General features: G+C 43.2%; 1 long non-coding RNA gene across 1 annotated transcript; it reads left to right on the forward strand.

Annotated features, from left to right (window-relative positions):
- The first annotated feature begins 2016 nt into the window (after nucleotides 1-2016).
- Nucleotides 2017-12426, forward strand: LOC149873958 (uncharacterized). The gene is made up of 3 exons (XR_016439895.1): nucleotides 2017-2064; nucleotides 2347-2419; nucleotides 9420-12426. It is a non-coding gene; the product is annotated as an uncharacterized LOC149873958 (long non-coding RNA).
- Nucleotides 12427-14503: the final 2077 nt, after the last annotated feature.

The following is a 14503-nucleotide window of genomic DNA, read 5'->3' on the forward strand; positions in this document are numbered from 1 at the left end:
CCCATGGTTGAACCGCTCACCCCAGCTCTGGCCCTTTAAGGGAAAAAAAAAAAAACCAAACCCCAGGCTCACTGTTTCCTGCTTGGCAGGGAGCAATCTCTGCTGCCCCCCACTGCCCATGTGGGGGGCTCTTCCATGAGCCCCCCGAAGCCCTGATGTGGCTGCAGGAGCTGGTGAGTCTGAGGTTTTTTTCTTTTTTTTTATAAGGGCCAAAGCTGGGGTGGGTGGGGCAACAATGCGGGGGTCTGGGGGAGCGGGTGAGGGTCTGGGGGCTCGTGGCAGAGCCCCTCATGAAGCATGGGGCAATGGGGGGCAGTGGGGATTGCCCCCCAGTCCAGCAGCACCTGGTGAGTGGGGGAGTGGGTGGGGGCTGGGAGGGCTGGGGGAGTAGGCATGGGTTGGGGCCTGGTGGGGGTCCTTCCCATGGTCCCCTCCCTGCTCCTGCAGCCCCTCCCACCCCAGCCCCTACTTACCAGCATGGAGTTCAGCTCCCTGCTGCAGCAGGCGGGGACTGCCCGAATTACTGAAACCCTCTGAATCTTTTCCAAAGATTTGGACAGCTTCAAATCGATTCAGACCTTTTTATTGGTTCCCTGATTCAATTCAGATTTGGAGATTTGGCCACCAAATTGGGCCAAATGTCCTCTGAATTGAATCAGCACCTGAAGCTTCACACAGCCCTAGTAGTCATTAAAATTAACTGTACATCACTTTTAGAATCATAAAATGAAATCAAGTCTTCTTGAGCATCTTGACATCTTGCAATGCTTCCTTGAAAGTTATTTCCACACTCAAATTAATGTTCACCTGAGTTAATGTTTTTAGCTGGAGTTAAAAGCAGTTTGCAGGGCTGTAAAATAGGAGCTTCATTACTATAAGCAGCTAACAGGCAGCAGAATTGAAGAAGAAAATATAACTTGGTTAGTGGAATATCAGTGCCATTAAATAATGAGAGGGACATTAAAACCTGTGGAATGAAGAGTTTATGAGGACTCAGGTAAATTTTAATGAGCCAGGAAGTCAAGTGACTCCCACACTGCTGCCTGAATAGAAATTCTTCTGTCACTGCAAGACAGTTTGTTTCTTTTTAACTTTGGGTGGACCACAAATCAAGGCAGGGTAAGAGGGGTTGAGGGTCTAGAGGGTTGGGGAGGGGTGAAACTACCACTTCATCACCCTAAATCTGCCTTTGGTTAACAGTATATTTTAATAATAACTGAGCATTATCACATGCTTACTTTTGAAGGAAGAGCATTAAATAGACCATAAAGGCTCATCAGTACATTTTGAAGAACTAATAATTTACTGAGTTATTCTGTGGTCAAAGAAATGGTTGTCTGAGAAGAAGTGACTTTTAGCCTTCTTTTGTGGGAACCTCTGAGTGGTAATCCCCTGAGTGGCAGTCCCTTCCCCTATTCTTTCATGCTCTTCTGACAGTCTTATTGGGTACAGAAAAAGAGAGGAAGTGAGCCAAGATCATGGCACATTAGCATAACCTCAAGAAACTGTTTCTCACTTGCTTGTCTCCCTCATAGCAGTTATTAACACTAAGGCCTAAACATTTACACAGCCTCTGCCACAACTGGTAATGCTTCATTCTTGACATGGGACAGGATGCTAAATTATCACTGTAGCTGTCATATTAGTCACCTGCATTCCCAGTCACATCATTGCTGAATGTTACAGATCAGCGAGGTGTCCCAAGGTTATTACTCAAAATCTGGAACCTGGTTGCAACCTTTGTTTGTCAGATCGCCTGCTACGCCTTAATGGAAGAAAATATAAATAATCAAACAAAAAAGATTGCTAATCATATTGCCAAACTGATATTTATTCCCTTGTTGCTTCATGAGGAAAAAGCCTGATGTAGCCACTTGTCAAGGAATTACAGTCTACCCTACCAGTGTCAAGATCTCACTGTCCTTATAATAAGTGGACTAGGGTCAATCTAGCTCACCTTATCAGTTCATTTATCTTTGTTCTACTCTCTTTGAGGTTCAACTCACAGTTTGTCATGTCCACAACTTCCCCAGCTGCCAGATGGAGCTCACCTCTCTCCTTCGGGTAAGTTATCTCCACTGTTCAGGAAAATCACTCATTGTCTCTCTGGCTGCTGCTGCTGAGATCCTGCACCTCTGCTCAGGCTATTGTAACCCCCTTATTTGTAACTGCAAAATTTACTGATGAGCCTTTATGGTCTATTTAATGCTCTTCCTTCAAAAGTAAGCATGTGATAATACTCACTTACACACTCTGTCCCCTTCCCAGGGTACAGGTTTGCTGGCAGCTGTCTTTTAACTGGTTCACCCTGTTTCCCTTTCATGTCTATAATCAGTCTCTTTTCAGGTGTGGAAAACTTCCACGTCCAGACGCCATCTGATGATGTCATCTTACTGGCGAGTTGCTTCTCCAACTCCTGGTAAGTTTTCTATGGAACATCCCTAGTAGTAGATCAGAGCTTGCCTCCCTATTATATACCTCCCCCCTTTACTTTCTAATATGGGTTATACATTTTTATCTTTTAAACTCATGCTCTGATTTTGAGAAGAAAAAAAAAATCTTTGGCTAGAATCTCATGTTTCACTCAGTGTTGCATTCTTTTCTTGTAGTGAATGGGACAGGAAATCAGTAATTATATTTCTCCTCCCAGGACAATGTTCTATTGAGAAATGGAGAGGTTGTAAAGCCAATGACCACCTCATAATACATGCATTATCAGTTTTTGCAGATCGTAGCTACCTTAATGAGGTACGAGCTGTAATTAGTATAAATTTTCTTCCTAATAAATAATATCTAAAGAGTTCAACCCCACAGCGAATAGTCAGGCATTTTCGTTCTACTGGGGAATACCTAGTCTCTGTTCCAGAGAGTTTCTTACTTGCATATGCTATTGTCCATTCTTCTCCTTGAACTCTTTGGAATAACACTGCCCCTATAGCCACCTTTGAGTCATCTGTTTGCAAAAAACTCATCTTTTTTAAATTGGGGGTGTACAGCACTGGGTTTTGACAGAGCACTTTATCCACCTTTTCAAAGTCTTCTATAACCCATGCTGACCACTGAAGGTGGCTCATCTTCCCTCATGTCATGTCAGTTAATGGGGCCATTAGCTCCCAAACCCCCGGGACAAACCGTGAATAATAATTGGTGAATCCTAAGAAGGATTGAAGTTCCTGGGCAATCTACAGTTTTGTATAGCAGTGGCTCTGTCCACCACAGGTTGCCCTACTTGGAAGCCAAAATACTGTATCTCTTCCTGACCCTGGACACATTTTGGGGAGTTTGCCATTAGCGCTGTCAATCTAAATTCTTGAAGCACTGCCCCTCAAATGCTGTTGATGTGGTGTCCAGTCCTCATAAAAAGATATATAATCAGTATATGCTGCCACATAATTTTGATGCGGGGCTAAGATTTTATCCATTAATCACTAGAATGAAGCCACAGCTTCAAGCAACCCAAAAGGATCCTCTTAAACTGGAATAATCCCAAGGAAGTGCTGAAAGCTGTTTTCTCCCTATTTTGGGATGCCATAGAAATTTGCCAATACCCTTTGGTTAAGTCAAGCATAGAGATATACTTAGCTTGACCTATCTTCTCTATCATGTCATCAATTTGGGGCATTGGAAATGCATCAAAGGTTGCCACGTCATTCACCTTCCTATAATTTACACAAATTCTCATAGTATCATCGAGTTCTGGCACTATTACTAACCAGCTCCTCCAGGAATCCTCTATAATCTCCAATTGCTTCATTTGGTCTATTTCTCTTCCCACTGACTGCCAAAGATGCCTGAGTAAGTGTGTCCAATGATTCCTTACTATACACCTAGACAGTGTTTTCATTTGGTGTTCCACTCCTTTGGCCTTTCTTGGTTTATCACTGAAAATGTCCTGAAATTCTTGGACTAGTTGTTCAAGTTCTTTATCTTGTATATTGAACAAGTTATTTCCTACTACAGGTACCTCCCCACTCAGTCCTGACAAAACCAGATCCCCAGTCAAATCTAGATCTTATGATTCTATCTCTCTTTGCATAAGCCAGCCCTCCTCAGCATACCATTTAAAAAAAAATTAGCATGATATATTTACCTTCTCTTGACTGGTTTGGTTTGTTGGAGCTCATAATTCACTGGCTCCACTGTACGAGTGACTTGAAATGGCCCTTGCCAGTGAGATAGCAGCTTATTGTTGGTTGTTATGCAGTAGCATTATCAATAGGTGAAGCTTTGGTCCTTGATTTGATTCAGCGGAGACTCAGCCCGATTTCATGGCCGAATCTCCAAACCTGAATTGAATCAGGAGACCCTTTAATCTCTCTGAATCGAATTGGAATCCTCTGAATCAATTCAGAGAGATTCAGAAAGTTTAGGTGATTTGGACATAGACATAGCTTGAAATGTTTTTTCTAATTACCTCAAGCTACCAGGTGGCTCATGAACGGTTCAATGTTGGGGCACGTGGAGCATGCCACAGGAGTGCAGGGGCTCCCTGGAGCACTCAGCAGCACACCTGGAAGTGTACCAGAAGCACTTCCAGGTCTGTCTGGGGGGCAAGCTGGGAGCCCCCCCCATACCCCTCTGGCTCGGCAACTGGTGCCTCCTGGGTCTGGAGGAGCATGCAGGGTACCGCTGCAGCTGAACACTGAGCTGGGGGAGACCAATACTTCTAGTCCACTTCCGGGTTTGCTGCAGAGCACACAGCGGGGGGAGGGGGAGCAAACTCCTGTGGGACACTTCATCCACCCCAGCATTGCAGCATTCATAAGCCATGCCTGGTACCTCGAGGTATATAGAAAAAACATTTAAAGCTGTGTCTATGTCCAAATAGCTGATACTCCAAATCAGCATCAAATCTTCAGGTTTGGATTCAGTCGAATCAAATTGGGGACAGTGATCTGAATCAACAAATCAAATCACTGTCCCTGATTTGGGCCGAATCCAAATCCAAATTGAATACATCTCATTTTGCAGACCCCTAATTACCAACATCAAATCCCCTTCTTCAAATTCTCTATCCTTCATGCATTTGTTGTAATTCCCATTCCCATTTTCCAGGCTCTCCATGGATACAAGTACAAAGCATTCCTTTCAGTGTACAATTGAATTACTGTACTAACCCATCCATCTGAGGATGGTAAACTGAGGTTCTTAGTTGTTTGATCTTAAGAGTATTACAAATCTCCTTCAGAACATTGGACATAATTTTTTTCCCCTGATCCGTAGAGATCTCCCGTGGTACCCTGACCCTGGACACCCATTTGATTTCTTCTGCTATTCTTGGTGCTGTAACCAACTTTAAAGTGATAGGTTTGGGAAACCCAGTAGCATAATTTATTACTAACACAAATTAATAGCCAGCATTACTTCTAGGAAACAATCTTGCTATATCCATCATTATTTGAACTAATGGCTTTTCTACTAAAGGTAAGGGCACTAAAGGTACTTCAGTAGGTCAAATATCTGAAATCCATTGACATTTGGGACAATCACGACTATACCTCTCTACTTGTTTATCTAATCTGGGCCAAAAAAAACATTGCTTGAAACATGCTTCCACCTTGACTCTCTTCAGATGTGCTTCCATGGGCAGCGTATGCACTACCTGCAACATCACTGGTGAGTACTGGAGCGGAACTAAAATTTGAAGAATTTCATCTCCCCCTTTTTCTTGGTCAACTTGATAAAGAACACCTTCTCTTACCTCAAATTGAGGAACCTTGTCAGCCAACCCAGGATTCATGATTTTCCCTTCACACTTTGCAAGGCCCTCCTTGTAAATATTTTGAAATTTTGATTCCTGTCTTTGCTTCTCCCTAAACTGTACATCACCTACGATTTCTTTGAAGTCTAATTCAGCATTTAAGTTTTCACCTTGAGGTGCCTCTTCTGTACTTATCCCTATGAAACCCATATCTCACTGATAGTCTATCTTTTCTTTGTCAGATTTCATAGTTTGTCCCACTATTTTGCAGAGATGAGCCCAGTCAATTCCTAGCAACATGGGACATGGTAGAGTGTCTGTCAGTCTAACAGCTATTTCTTCCATATGACCCATAGCCATTAATCATAGTCTCCTTCTATATGATACACTATGGATACAAATCATGCTTACTGGGGTTTCTAGCTCTCCGGCTTGTGGATAAATTAGATCACCCTTTACCATAGTTTGGGATCAGACCATATCTACAATTGTTGGAATGATAAGTTCTCCAATTTTTACGTCTACTATTGGCTTGGACCACTTCCACGGTCTTCTATGCCTATCAAAGCTACAGTCCATCTTTTCTTCATGGGAAAAGTGCCTTGAGTGATCTCCCAGTCCTTTATGGGGACAAAACTGGGAAATGTGCCCCTTGCTGCCACATCTAAAGTATATTACTTCTTTCAGCTCCCAGTTTCTATATTCTGTTGTAATTTCAGTTCTTCACCCTCGACTCCCTGTGTCATGATGACTGGCTGGAAACAAACTCCCAGCCTTTTCTTTTCTGACAGGTCTGGCTTCTTGCTCTGCTGCTACAAATGCTTCTGCTAAGTGAAGAGATTCATCCAAGGATTATGGTTGGTGTCATTTCACCCATCTTTGTGTATCTCCACTCAAATCAGTGAGGAATTGCTCCAATACAAAAATATCTAATATTTCAGACACTGATTTATGATCCAGTTGAATCCACCTTTCTAGTAGATCTTTCAATGTCTGGGCTAACAGCCATGGTTTCACTTCCTCTGATTTCTTCTTGGCTCAGTAATATTGCCTGTAAGACTCCAGTGACATTTCCACCCAATACATATGGCATTCTTCACTTTCTCATAGTAGCTTGCTACCACCCTTGATAGCTGTGCTGGCCCTATAAGTAAGGGTACCAGCTGTGTGACCCATCCAGTGGGATCCCAGGTGGCTGCAATAGTGCTATCTCAAAGGCCTCAAGGAAGGCTTACACATTGTCTTGGTCTGTCATTTTAGGAAGTCTTGTTCCCTCCGATCCATGCAACGTCATTGTCTGTCTAGCTTCAAGTTTCTCACTCATTTCCTGTTGTCGAGTGACTATTATGATGTAGGCCTCAGCCTTCTGAACTCTGACGCTCACCAGCTCTTCCATCTGTGTTTGCTGGTTTAGTAAAATCCTTTGGGTGAGACTGTGGGTTTGTTGCCAATCCAATGGTGAAATCACATCTACAGCCCCAGTCTTCATATCTCTGATTAATGTTCTTTAAGTTCAAAATTTCTGTTTACTGGCCAATGCACCACTTTTGTTACAAGTAATCTTTTGTCACTAGTAATCCACAAGCACACTAGCTCATCCAACCCACACTTCTCACTCCCTCTCACTCCCGCTAGCACCCACAATATGCCCACATTCTCCATCATAAAATGTTACCCTGTGGGGTCAGGCCAATGCTCAGGATCTCAATATTGCGCTGTTAGACAGGAGGGTGTGACACAATTGCACATATACAAACACACAAGTCAATTAGGTAAATACACACACACACACTCTACCAACTCAGGCACATACACATCCAAACCAGCCTAGGCACATGCATACCTATCACCAACTGAAGCACATACACTGTACACCCCAAAAATTACACAAAAATCAATGTTCCATACCTGCACACTCAGTAAACATACGCAGATCACTAATTCGTATATCATGCACACAATGACACACACTTACCAGTTTACATACATACAACCCACCAAACATACACAAGTAAGTTCCTCACTTGGATGGTATGGTATGTATGTGTGTACTTGGGTGACAGTTAAGGTGGGAGAGAGAGAGTTAAAGTGTAGGGAGTGAAAGTTGCCAGAACCAGGATTAGAACTGGTGGACTAGAGAGAAGCTGGCTGAGGACCTGAGGCTTGGGGTTACTTAATATCAAGTGGCCCCAGGGTTATTCAAGGTTACTGGTGCAATGGGAAAAGCCCAGTGGCAGGGAGGAGACAGCCAGGAAAGAAACTGAAGCAGAAACCTGGTTGCTCAGGGGAAAAGGAAAAGGCAGTGAGGATAAGACAGTGGAAAAGAAACAGGGGGTTTGGAGGCAGAGAGGAGCTTAGGACAGGTGTTGGAGGTGGTAGTGAACCAGAAGCAGGAGAGGGAGAAATGAGACAGAAGTGAGAGGGGCAAAGAGCAGAGATTGGAGCAGGGCCAGACTGTAGTAAAAGTAAACCCAATTCAGAGGCCTAAATAGCAGTTTTATTAAACAGACAACTACACAGACACTACACAGCCCCATGAAGTAATTGGTCACACACACACATGTGCACACACAAGCACTCACAATGGCAGCAGGAGAAAGAGACTCAGTGGAAGAGTTGGAGTCCAGTAGGGAAGAGAAGCAGAGTCCAAGTTCTTGGTTGAAGAGGGGGTGGGAGGTAGCTACCTATCCAGGCTGGAAAGGGGTCTTTGTCCAGTAGGTGTTGTCCAGAGTGGGGGTTGCTGGCAGGGCCTCTGGGTTGATAGTTGGTGTGGCATTGTTCTGGTACAGATAGAGAGGGCATCCCCAAGGAGTCAGTCTTCACTACCCATTTTTATGGGGCAAACTCCCTCTGGTCTCCTATGGAGAGAGCCTATCCAGGCAAGGTCAGTCCTATTCCAGAGGGTTCCAGATGTTCTTACTGAGCATGTGCAGCCTTGGCACAATGATGGGTTGCCTCATCTTTTGTTTCTTGAATGCTGAGGGTGGTTCCAAAGGCTGGGTTATTGGTCCAGGTCTTGGTGTTGATAGTTTGATCATACAGAAGGAGCTGTTTTTAGACCTATTGCCGTTGTCTCTCAAGCACCCTCATTCATCCCCATTCATTCAGGGACCAAGTTATATGGGGGGTAGTATGAGTTAGAGGGTACACAACTGGGCATGGGGATGAGATGGAGGCTTGATATTACAAGATGGAAACTTGACATGACTTATGCTAACTTACATATATAGGCCTAAAACAGTAATCACACAATATAAAAGCAGTAAAAAAAAAATGAATACAAACATAATAATTATCACTTATAAAACAGTGGATATCTATATCAAAATAGCAGGGCACTTATTTGCAGAGGGGAGAGAAAAATAAAACTTACTACCTAAAACAAAATGTTAAAGTTTATCCTACAACTTAGCTTACTTATAATTATCTATAGGGAATAAGAGGGAGAGACAAAGTCAGGAAAGATTGGGGAAGGACAGGGAATGCATTTTAAAAGAAAAGAAAAAGAAAAACTTGGGGTTTTGCTACACAGGAAAGTCACTCATTGTCTCTGTGGATGCTGCTGAGATCCTGCACCTCCATGCAGGTTATCGTAACCCCACTGAGTTACTCACTCACACATGCTATCCCCTTCCAGGGGTAGAGGCTTACTGGTGACTGTCTTTTAACTGGTTCATCCTATTTCTCTTTCTGGTCTTTAATCACAGTTTCTTTTCAGGTGTGGAAAACTTCTGTGTCCAGATGCCGTCTGATGAAGTCATCTCACTGGTGCACTGCTTCTCCAATTCCCAGTAAATTTTCTATGGAATATCCCTACTAACAGGTCAGAGCTTGCCTCCCTGTTACACTGAGCATTGTGATGTGCATGTCTTTGAAGCAAGTTTTCACAGCCAAAAAGTTTAGTTGCAAGATATTACAATGCCATATTGTAATATCAGAGTGCAAGGTCCTAGGAGTGGCCATGACAAGAAAGAGGGCCAGGTAACACTGGAAGAAACCCTGAACAGCTATTACAGCTCCGCAGCCATGACACAAGTTGGCACTTCCATTTTTCTGTACAGTGTGAGCAGCACCAGGGGACACAACATTTTATCCCATGCAGATCTGAAAAGAAGGAGGATTAAAAAAAAAGACACAGTTATGGGGTCCCATGTATGCTGCCAAACAACCATTTTCAGAGCCAGTTTCATGAAGAGAAACCTGTAATCTGAGACTGGAATCAGGAACAGATTCCTGGTACCTGCCTCCATTATCAAACAGCTGTTAGTCTTCAAAAGCAGAAACATTAGTTAGGCATCAATGACTAGGGGTTATAAACAGGGTAAGCAGTGCAGGCAGTTTGCAGGCCAGATCATGGGCCCTCCCCCAGTTTTTGAAGGGCAAGTCTTTCAGCCTGGCATGAAGAAGCAGGGAAAAAGGAACCATTTCCAACCAGTGAGACATAAACAGTAGGGCTGTGTGAAGCATTAGCAGCCAATTTGATTTGGAGATCTGGCCCAAATTGCCAAATCTGAATTGAATCAGGAAAACAAGGTTCCTTTGCTCAATCTGATATCTTTTATTAGACCAACTGAATAGCTGGAGAAATATAACTTAGCAAGCTTTCAGGTTTAAAAACTCTTCACCACCCTCTGGGTCTGACCACAGTTTTCCATCAAGTAGTGGCAAACAAAATAGGGGTGGGCAGTTGGACCAGAAACAGGTGGGCGGGCTGAGATCTAACTGGCACAAGAAAGGCCCCCAGTTAAAGGCTACCATCCCTCCTGCATTCATCCCACTCTACCTTAACACACACAAGAGCCAATTCCCCAGCCAGTGGATCGTGGTGGACCTGAGGCCACAGTTGGCCAGTTTTGCCAAGAGGTGATCATGGGATACCAGGTAGAAGGCTTTTTTGAAGTCAAGATCTACAACATCAATCTCCTCTCCCTTGTCCAGGTGTTAGGTCACCTGGTCTTAAAAGGAAATAAAACTGGTCAAGCAAGACCTACCCGCAACAAACCCGTGCTGGCTATCCCTTAGGATGGTGGTGTCAGCCAGTCCATTAAGGATGGCTTCTTAATAAACTTTTCTAAGACTTTCCCAGGATAGAGTTAAGGCTGATGGGCCTGTAGTTTTCCGGATCCACTTTCCTTCCTTTCTTGAAGATAGGCACCACATTGGCCTTTTTCCAATCTTCAGGCACTACACCAGAGCACCAGGAGTTCTTGAAGATCCATGCCAGAGGCTGAGCTATGATGCTAGCCAGGTCCTTGAATATCCTGGGGTGCAGATTGTCAGGATTGGTTGACTTGAAGGTGTCCAGACTCTCAAGGTGTTCCTTCAAGGGGTCAGCATTGATGGAAGGCAAGGAATCTCCCTCACCCTGACCTCCCTGTCCCGTAATGAGCAGGGGCATCCTGTGGGACTCACGAAAGACCGATGCAAAGTACCCATTTAGCAAGTTGGCTTTTTCCTGGATGTCGGTTGTTAGTTGTCCCATCTGGTTTAGCAGGGGTCTGGTGTTGCCCTTGATTTTCCTCCAGCTCCCTATATATCTAAAAAAGGACTTTTTATTATCCTTGATACTTGTAGCTAGTTGGAGTTCAGTAACAGCCTTGGCTTTCCTGGTTTGCTCCCTGCAGGACTGGACCAGTGCAGAATAATCCTCCTTGGAGGTGAATCCCATCCTCCATCCTTTGTAGGCCTTTTTTTTTAGCCTCAGGAGGTCCTTTAGTTCCCTGGAGAGCCAGGGGGGCTACTGTGCCCTTTTGCTGCCTTTCCTCCAAGGCGGAATAGCATTAGCTTGTGCATCCGGGATCACACCCTTGAGGAGCAACCACTCTTCCTGAACTGCCCTCCCCTTGGGGTCGTGGTTGCTTAGGGCCTCAACAACAAGCCTCCTCAGATTGTCGAAGTCAGCTTTCCTGAAGTCGAGGACTTCTGTATTACTGACTGACTTGCCAGCTTTACTCCAGATGGTGAAGGTGATAAGCTCATGGTCGCTGTCACCCAGCTTCCCATCGATTGTTAGGTCACTGATTAGGTCATCCCCAGTTGCCAGTACCAGGCTGAGCAGCGCTTTACCTCTCATTGGCCTGTAGACTTCTTTTATCAGATGCTGCCATTTTCTGTGTGCTGACATGCATTTCGCCATTTGTATACTTGCATGTGGGCCAGCACAGTTTGCCTCAGCTCGTGTGAAGAGCAGACTCGATTAATTGGGTCTTCTCTGAAGCGGCAGATCTCTGGAGTGCTGTGGGACAGAAAAGTATGTGTATAAATGCCCTATCAGTCTTTGTGCTATCAATCTTTACTGGTTCAGTTTTGTTTGGTTTCCTTGTTCAGATGTCTCCACTTCTGTCTGATTTTCTCTTCTGCCATTTCTTGTTGCTTTGATGTTAGCTCTGCTTCCCTTGCTGAATTTCATGATGCTGCTTCTTTTCTCCCCTTTACTAGCTGCAGGTATCGTTTGTTTTTTCTTAACACTTGTCTTTCTGGTGTGACTACTTGATTGGATCTGGGAGCTACTTGATGGGAAACTAGTGCTTGTTGTTTCCACTTTCATGCATCTGAAATAAGCACTATATCTTTGTTGTGTAGCAGTAGTAACTCCCTGGAAATTCTGTCATAGTACCATTTTTATTTGAGTTTGTCAACTTTTTAAAATGTTTTGCTTTTCATTCTGATGAGCATCACCCACACAATTTGGCAGCCTAGTTTTGATTTTTCTGTTAATCAGCATTTCTACGGGGGGACAATTCATTTTTCATGGGTGTTGCCCTATAATTTAAGAGTGACTGGTAAACATTGGTGTGTGATAGTGACAGAATCCATATTTGTTTGCAAACTCTTTAAAATAAAGACAGTTGAACTGAGTCCATTGTCTGTTCTTACAATTTGTGGAATCCGATGTCTAATAAAAAATTATTTGATGTGAATTATGACATGGTTTGCTGTTGTGCTTTTGAGCAATGCAATTTCAGGATAGTGGGAATAATAATGTAAAACTAATACATTTTTTTTCCCTGCATGCATGAATAAGTCAATGCCTGGCTCTTTTCTTGGCACTGATCTGTGCTTTAGACATGTTGTTCCTGCCTTTACAGCATCTTCTATGTCAGTATTTGGGCCAATTTAAAACAACCCTTGCTCTCCTTTTGCATTTTTCAATGTGTAGATGCCCCTTGTGTATTCTGTTTAACATGTCTTTCTTTGGCACTGCTGGAACAACACTTTATGAGCCTTTGAACAAAATGCCATCCAGTACTGACAGCTCTTCTTTGAACTGAAAGTAGGGGCTAAGTATGTATTTTCCAGGCCAACCAGCACAAATAGCTGTTACGATTTTTTTGCAATGTGGTGTCCTGAGCGGTAGCTTCCTCAATTAGTGCGCACATTTTATCTGTGACCAGTATTATTCTTTGAATTAGATTAATATGTACTATGTCTGAGTCTGGAATTCTGCCATTTTCTATTGTGTCATATGCTCTGAACAATGTATCTGGAATAAGTAGATGTTTTTCTAGCTTGATCCTATGTCTAGATCATACATTTCCAGTTGAAAGAAAAGTCTCTGTAATCTGGGTGGCATGTCTGATAACCCTTTCTTTGCTATAGTTACCAGAGATTTATGAACAGTTTCAGCTATCATAGGCTTCCCATAGATGAATATATGCCCCACAGACATAAACAATTGTTTGATGAAGAAAAGGGGGAGAGGACATTGCACTGCCAGGAAATAGTGGTGCAGTGGCAGGATACCAGGATGGATCTGGAGGGCCCCCAATGGCATGGTCACACCCCACTTTCAGAACACATTGCAGCAGTCAAGGACTATTTCTTACAGCCATATACCAGAGCTAAGCTTTCTTTCTAAATTTGTACATATAGACACTCTGACTTAGTGAGTGTCCTAGATGCATAGGCTACTGGTCTCCAGCTATCCCCATGTTTTTGAAGCAAAGCTGCTCCAATGCCTTCTTTAGAAGCATCTGTTTAATGGGTCTTTTAGGGTCATAGTATTTTAGTACCAGAACTTTCATCATTTTTCCTTCAAGTTTTAAATTCAGCTTCATCTTCATGTTCCCATATCCACTGAGCACTCTTCTGTAGGAGTGATCTAAGGTGTTTGGTCTGCTCTGCTAAGTTAGTTAAGTTAGTTTATTTCCTGAAAAATTGATCATACCCAATAATCTTGCACTCCTTCCTTATCTGTAGGGGGTGGCATGTTTGTAATGGCTTTAACTCTTGCATGATTGATTTGCACCCCTTGCTCAGAGAGTTTCATGTTATTTCTTTGACTCTGAATTTGCATTTTTGTTTGTTCAGCTTCAAACCTTTTCTACAAGGTGCCTTTCTCAGCCAGTATTTCTAGTGCCTTTCTCAGCCAGTATTTCCCCAAACTAATATATCATTATAATAAAACATAGTTCCTTCAAAGGAACCTTCAAAGACCTTCAAAAATTTGTTGAACCTTTCTGTGAAACACTTCAGATGCAGAACATAGTCCAAAAGGAAGCCTACAAAAGCAATACCTTCCAAAGAGTGTGCTGAAGGTATATAATCTAGTGCTATTGTTTTCTAGGGGAACTTGCCAAAACCTAGAAAAGGCATCCAAAGTGGAGAAAAATTTAGCTTCTGCCACGTTGCCAAAAACCTCTTCCCTGGTGGAAATGCTCCCATTTGATGCATGATCTCATTTACTTAGGATCCAGACAGAATCTCAAGGATGCATCTTTTTTTTTCTATTATGACCAGTGAATGAACCCAAGCAGTTTGTTGGTCTACCTTTTCTATTACCTTCATGTTGACTAATCTAGC

Source organism: Crocodylus siamensis, chromosome 1, assembly GCF_052110815.1.
Source record: "Crocodylus siamensis isolate JL-2025a chromosome 1, ASM5211081v1, whole genome shotgun sequence".
In the NCBI taxonomy this organism is placed as follows: domain Eukaryota; kingdom Metazoa; phylum Chordata; order Crocodylia; family Crocodylidae; genus Crocodylus; species Crocodylus siamensis.